The sequence below is a fragment of the Centrocercus urophasianus genome, unplaced genomic scaffold (assembly GCF_019232065.1).
Source record: "Centrocercus urophasianus isolate 14NV4802_14NV808 unplaced genomic scaffold, USGS_Curo_1.0 seq_122, whole genome shotgun sequence".
Taxonomy (NCBI): Eukaryota; Metazoa; Chordata; class Aves; order Galliformes; family Phasianidae; genus Centrocercus; species Centrocercus urophasianus.
Window position 1 is genome coordinate 812 of NW_024884387.1, and position 7,080 is coordinate 7,891.

General features: G+C 39.8%; 1 pseudogene; it reads left to right on the forward strand.

The window, feature by feature from the left end:
• Positions 1 to 3,718: 3,718 nt before the first annotated feature.
• Positions 3,719 to 6,535, forward strand: LOC122156472 (annotated as a pseudogene).
• The last annotated feature ends 545 nt before the right edge of the window (positions 6,536 to 7,080 follow it).

A 7,080-nucleotide genomic window follows, 5' to 3' on the forward strand; every position in this document is an offset into this window, starting at 1 on the left:
CTTTAGATTTTCTCTTTATTTATGTGGATTTCATTCCATTCTCAAGACTGAAAGCATTAATATAAAGAAGATTGCAAAATTCCAAACACCTTTATGTTTGGAAATGCAAAGGAGGCTTACTCTATTATCTGGAATTGAGGGTGATCAGTGCTAATTAACAGTTTGAAACGCAAGGATAAATATCAGCGTTAAAATGCAGGATGTCCCTTAAAAATAACTATTGCAATGGTAACATTATTTTCTCTAAAATAAAACAAAACAAAAACAGTCTTTCCTTTCACAGAACTATTTATTTACCATTTATCTATTTATCTATCTATTAATCTATTTATGTACTGAGAGTCATTTTGTATATTTCCATGTCATAGAAACCAATTAATATTTGATACTGTTCTGTCAGATGGTGTCCAAGCTAACCAAAATCTGCAGAAAGAATTGGGCAGCACCACAGACACAGAAGAGATAAACACAGAAATGCTAAATTGTGTGATTATACATATTTATCTAAGTAAGAAGGAGCTTCAAGAAAAACTAATTTTCCTAATGATTACTGAGGGAGATAGTCAGACATATACCTCCCCTCTAGATGCACACAATAATTGACCTATAAGCCACCTCACCTAAGCTTATTATTCCTGCATGTGATATCAGCAGTATCTTGCTAAACTGGAGAATATTTGCCTGCAGAGTAAGTAATAGAGGAGCAGACTCTAGCCTTCAAAATAGCAGTGGTGTCCCTGCTCACAGCATGGTGGTCTGAGCAGTTACAGGCCTGCAATAGAGAGAGATAATTTTGAAATCGAAAAGTGCTACAGATTTGCAATAACAGCACACGGCAGTTTGCATTTATCTTCTGAGTATATTCTGGCTATACACCCAAAAATCCTATGAACAACAGCTATCAAGGACAGGTATTTGAACTTTATTAAGGAAGACAGAGTTATTAAACTGGAAGTGCCTTAATGTACTACAATTTCAGCTGTGGCTCTCTGTGGAATGAGCACAACTGTCTTACAGAGGGAGGTGACTAGTTATTTTTGATTCAGAAGGGCATTTCTATTTAAAGCTCATATAGTTACAAATCAGTGCTTCAAAAGTATGCATAAGATTTTTTTGTTATACAATACCAGATTTTTAAAACACAGTGATCAATTATCTACATCTCCCTGATTGCCAGTGACAAAACCATCCCTTTCCTCTTCACTATTTTAAGTGTAATTTTCATAAAAAAAAGAAAAAACCTAAAAATCCAAACTGTAAAAGAAAATTTACTATTGAGGTCTGTTTTTTTTTTGTTGTTGTTTGATTGCTTTTTTTTTTTTTTTTCTTTTTCCCCCTAATCAATGACTTTCAGGTGCTAGAACCTTGAAGCAATACTTTTGGCACATGGGGCAAACAGATGTTTTTTCAAGAGAGGCCTTGAGTAATTCTAAGAAAACATTCCTGCAGGTGAAGGTAAAAAGTGTCTCTTGTGTTAGAAAAAGATTATCTGCAACAGTGGTGCTTAACCTTGGAGAACTGGAGTGCCACTTCATCACTGAATACAGCCACAAACTAATTATCCTTCACAATATTATACTGTTGCATCATTTTAAAGTCACTATCAGAACTATTGTATGGTTATTTAATATGTCATTAGACACAGGACGAAAAATCCACAGGGAGAAGAACAATAACACTGGTTTTATCCAAAGTACTTACTCAGCAAGCGTAGTAAGACTACATTTTGCATTTTGAATTTCCAAGACCTTCCCTGTCTTTTCTCAGGAGCCTTCTTATAACTACTTTTAAGTTTTTGGAAAGTTTATGTAGACTTGCATTTGTTCCAGAATGGATATATTTTTATCCTGATGTCTTTTTTTCATGCTGCATCAGATAAATGCATGCCTTCTTTCTTTCCTAAGGCACTCATGAAGTGTCACTAAGTGTGACCATTTGCATGGTCACATCATGTTATGCTGAATAAGTCCACTTCTCCACAATGTCAGTGAACCCTCTGCCAATTTCAATTAAATTTGACAGAAAATCATAAATTTATAAAAGTGCTTGGGTTGGAAGACACTTCAAAGATTATCTGATTCCAAACATGCTGCTGTAGACAGGGTTTCCATCCATCAGATCAGGCTTCTCAAGGCCATTTCCAATCTGGCTCTGAATACCTCCAGGGATGGGGCATGTACAGCTTCTCTGGGCAAACTTTTTCAGTGCCTCACCACCCTCTGAGTAAACTATTTCTTCCTCATCTAACATAAATTGCCTCTCTTTTGCCTTAAAGCCACTGCCCCTTGTTCTATCAGTATTAAACCGTGTAAAAAAGTCAGTTTCTCTCCTGTTATAAGCTCCATTCAAGTACTGGAAGGCTGTAATGAGGTCTCCCTGAAGCCTTCACTTCACCAATATAATGAAGCTAAAATCTCTCAGCCTTTCAATACAGGAGAGGTGCTCCAGCCCTTTGATAATCTTTGTGGCCCTTCCCTGGACCCATGACAAAATGTCTGGAAGTCAGAGTGATAATTCAAATCCTACAAATATCACAAGGAAAGACAAAAAGCATAAAATATTAATTGTTATTAATAGTTACTAAGAAAAGGAAATTGTCTGAAAACACCATTTCTGGAACAGATCCTCCAATTATGGCAACTCATAGCATTCCTTAGTATGGAAGGGAGGTGTAGTAGATCAGACAAGAAATACTGTGGAGGTTTTGATCTGATGTTAAATCCCTGCTATACCACTATATAAGTTTTTAAATTGTTAATATGTTGCAACTTTTAGGATGAAACAGTGTAAAACAAGGAGATATTATCTGTGGCTGAAATTTCAGCTAATGAGCCATGTGAAAAATCATGAGTAATTGGACTAATTTGATTAGTCTCTATCTGGGCTAAGGCTGGTAGAAAACTGAATTTTTGGACATAATGGATGTAATCACTAAAGTATCAGGCCTTTTTATGACACATGCCACTGTCTTGAATATGCAACCTCAGAGAAATGATTTCTGATGTAAAGTGAGATCATTGTTATAACACTGGATAATATGAACTACAGAAATCAACTAAATCAGTACTCATTTAAAATAAGTGATATGTTATGGGTAAGAGAAACAAGCAGAAACTCCCAGTTTTTCACTTAGAAGTTCTTATGAAGGAACATATGTAACAAGCAAGAAGAGTTGCAGGCCTACAGGGCTATGACGTCTTTGGCATCATTGAGATGTGGTGGGATGTCTCTCACTACTGAAATGGAGGAATAGACAGGTGTCACCTGATTAGATAAGACAGGCAAGGGAGAAAGGGTTGTTGCCCTCTACATCAATGACCGTAGAGCATCACCTGTAGATGGATGAAAAGCTGACAGTGAGATTACGGGTTAAGGTTAAAGGGAAGGCAGAGGAGGAGACATTGAATGGGGTTCTGCCCCAAGCCCTCCAAATAGGAAGGCTAAGTGGATGTGACCCTCTATGAACAAACAGGAGCAGCTTCATGTTCACAGAACATGGTCCTCATGAGGAATTTCAATCATCCTGGCATTTGTTGGAAGGACAACATAGCAGAGCACGAGCAACCAAAGTGTTTCCTGGAATGTGTTGACAATAATTTCCACTTCCAAGTGGTACAGGAATATATGAGAAAAGGTGTTATGTTAGACTTTGCCTTCAATAATGAGGAGGGGCTATTGAATAACATGAATCTCAAAGGTATCCTACAGTGACTACAACATGTTGGAGATCAAGGTGCTTAAGTTTTCAGAGAGGGTGCTTAGCAAGCTTGCTACTCTGGACTTCAGGAGAGAAGATTTCAACCTCTTCAGGGGACTGCCTGACAGGATGACATTGGACAAAGCCCTGGAGGAAAGGGCGCCTAAGAAAGCTCGTCAGTAATTGTAAGATATTATTCTGTTAATGTCAACAGATTCCTCATGAAGCAGAACAGAGGTTTCTGGCAGCAGATTCCTCATGAAGAAGAACATAGGATTCCTGACCATCAGATTCGTCATGAGGTGACACCTGCATGCTATCGAACTCTCCTGTGCCTGCTGCCTGAGCACTGCTGCTTCCTCAAGGATTGGCTCTGCGACTTCCTCCACTACCTGCTTGCTCCCCAAGGCCGGCCACGCTGCTGCTCCTCGCCCCCCGCTGCATCTGCCTAGGACCTTCAAACGCCGTGCAACAGAACCACTGCTGGATCCTGCTGGTGACTATCCCCGCTTTACGTAACTCTTGCTTCTTTCTAATCTTTTCTGTCACCCTCCTTCCCTTCCCCGTCTCCCTGATTAGGTTTTGTAATAAACTGGTCGGAACAACATATGAACCACTGTTTCTTAATCTCACACCGGGTATACAGATATTAAAAGAACCTCATCTCCCTCCTATAAATTGGAGCAAGACATTTTATTATTGGCGTAGTCGGCAGGATACCCACTGTGAGAGTATTGTCATTCCAGATATAGCTTGAAACTTTTCTTTGTTCACCTCCTGGAGTTGCAAGGAGCGATAGTTTTGAAAATTTAGACATGAGTCCTTCTCCAGGAAGACCGCTCCATATTCTGAAACTGTACCTTTTATGTGTGTACCTATTGGGGACGTATTTTGATTATTTGCATATTGTTTAATACTGTGTGCCTCCTCAGGAAGACATCTCTACAGTTATGTTGTAAAAACTTGGGACCTTTTATGAGTGTACCTCTCGGGGACGTATTTTGAATACTTGCGTTTTGTTTAATACGTGTGTGCCTCCTCAGGAAGACCTCTCTGGTTATCTGGTAACTGAAGTGCGAAACTTGAATCTTTTTGCTTTTTTGTGTGCGTCTCTTGGGAAAGTTAGGAAGTGATATTTTGTTACTTAAACATGTGTGCCTCTCTAAGAAGTTTTATTTACTCTATTGAAACCTAGAAAGTGTTGCTTTAGCTTCACATTTTTTGTGCTCCCCCTAGAGAAAGGGAGGAGTGACTGGAGCATTTGCATTTGTTTAGGTGTGGTGTATCTCCCTGGGAGGAGTGGTAAGGAGTAACTGAGCTTTTGAATACATGCACCTCCACCTCCCTTAGTGTAGGTCTTTCATTGTATTGAAAAAATTCCCACCATAAAAGTGAAGATGTGTTATTTAACCTTTTAGAAAAGCATGGTGCTCGTCCCTCTTTATTGGGGTGGACTGGGCATGCCAAAATTGGCATAATTTGCAGAGTGTTTTGGACTCTTAATGTCCGAAGCATTAGTGTCTTACAGAACAAGGCTCGTACACGAGCTGGAAAAGGAAAGTCGTTTATTTGTGCTGTACTCGGGGCTGCTTTAAAAGCTGTCGTAGAGTTCTGAAATGAAAAGCATTCGGCAGAACTCCAAACCTTAGAAGCACTACAGGAATCTGTTAGAGTTACTCAAGAATTGGTAAAAACTCTGCAGAATCAAATAGTTAATATCGAGGAACAATTAGAAAGAGAGAAACGTAATTCAGCTTTGTTGCAGATGGCTTTCAAGGAAATGTTAACATGTAAGGATACTAGCGATACTGTCACACATAGTTTGCCTCAAGAAAAAACTTTTCCTCAGGAGGAGCTTCAAGAAATAAAGGAAAGACTAGACAAATTAGAAACCCCAATAGCCCCATTGATAAAAACAGAATATACCTTTGATAACAAGCGAGGATCTAGATCCTGAAATGAATTTTAAGGAAATTCCGTTCTCAGCCACCAAGTTAGCAAAGTTGAAAAAGGACTTTAGCCACTCTCCGAAGGAATCAGAGACAGAATACGTATGGACAGTGAGTCTCACTGGTGGTGACCAGATTCGGTTAACAGAAAAGGAAGCAGAAGGTTGTTGGGGAGCTGGAATATTTTTAACTACTGGTAACAGTCATGCTCCCTGGTCATTAATGCAAAGGGCTGCCTATTGGGCAGGTGGTCTCAACCCTTTAGAAAGGGGAGACCCTCATGCCATTACTGGAACAACTGACCAATTAGTAGAGAGCGTTCAAAAGGCTGCTTGTCTCCAAATGATGTATGATAGAAAGCTGCAGCCACATCATGAATTGCCCATGATGATGCCTGTTGATCCTGAGAGGATGGCCCCTTTAATTAGAGGGCTTCCGGAATTACTGAAACCCATAGGCATACAATTACAAGCAAGGATACAAGCTATGTCACAGGGAGAAAGAACCCAGGCAGTGTTAGAAGAAACTGTAACCCCCAACCATCAGGATGCAGTCAGGATGCAAAGTACGGACGTGGGGGGAGGTAGCCCAAGAGTTAAATAACTATGGAAGAAAATATGGGATAGTGGTTTCTTTTCCCAGTAAATCTGAGCCAAGAGGTGTAAGGCTTGCAGCACCCAGTCTTGCCCTCAGGCCATGTAGCCCAAAGCTCAGTGGGACTGGAAGGGTCTCATTGCCAGTAAAAACTGGTAGGCAGAATATTTTTCATAAACGTAATGGACTTTGGACTCTGGGCTGGAAAAAGGGTATTCCATGAAATTTGATGGATGGATTGACAACAGATAGATTAGAGAAATTAGTTAACTGGTGGCCAGAACAAAAGCTCTAGAATCTTGAGGAAAGCAAAACCCCAGGTCCTAGGGCCTCTATCAAGGAATCTGAACAGCTATCCAAGCCATTAGAAAACTAATGTCTCCGCCCCTCCCAAATGAGCGGGGTGGGGCGGTGAGGGGTAGATGCATTAGAAAGCTCACAACAAAGGCAAACACTTATCGCCTGGGCCAGCCTGTGTTGATTGGCTCAGCTAACCTGAGGCTGGTTTCCCTAACCTTAATGGAATACCTTAACAAATATCCTTGGAAGGCCAAGGACAACCCAATGAAGGAATATAAAATTAACACTTGCTGGATTGCTCCCTCATTTTTTAACCATATTAACAAAGCCCAAAAGGGCAAGTTGGTGTCTCATTTTATTTTTTCAGAATACTCTTATGGACCCTGACTGAACACAGAAAGGATTCTAATGTTTTGTGACAGAAATATTGAAAATTTGATCATGTTAGAATACTGAATATACCTCTTGATTACATTTTGTAGTTTAGTTGCAAAAGTACTATGTTTTGTGTTGTTGTGGGTGGTAACATTGTATCTCTAT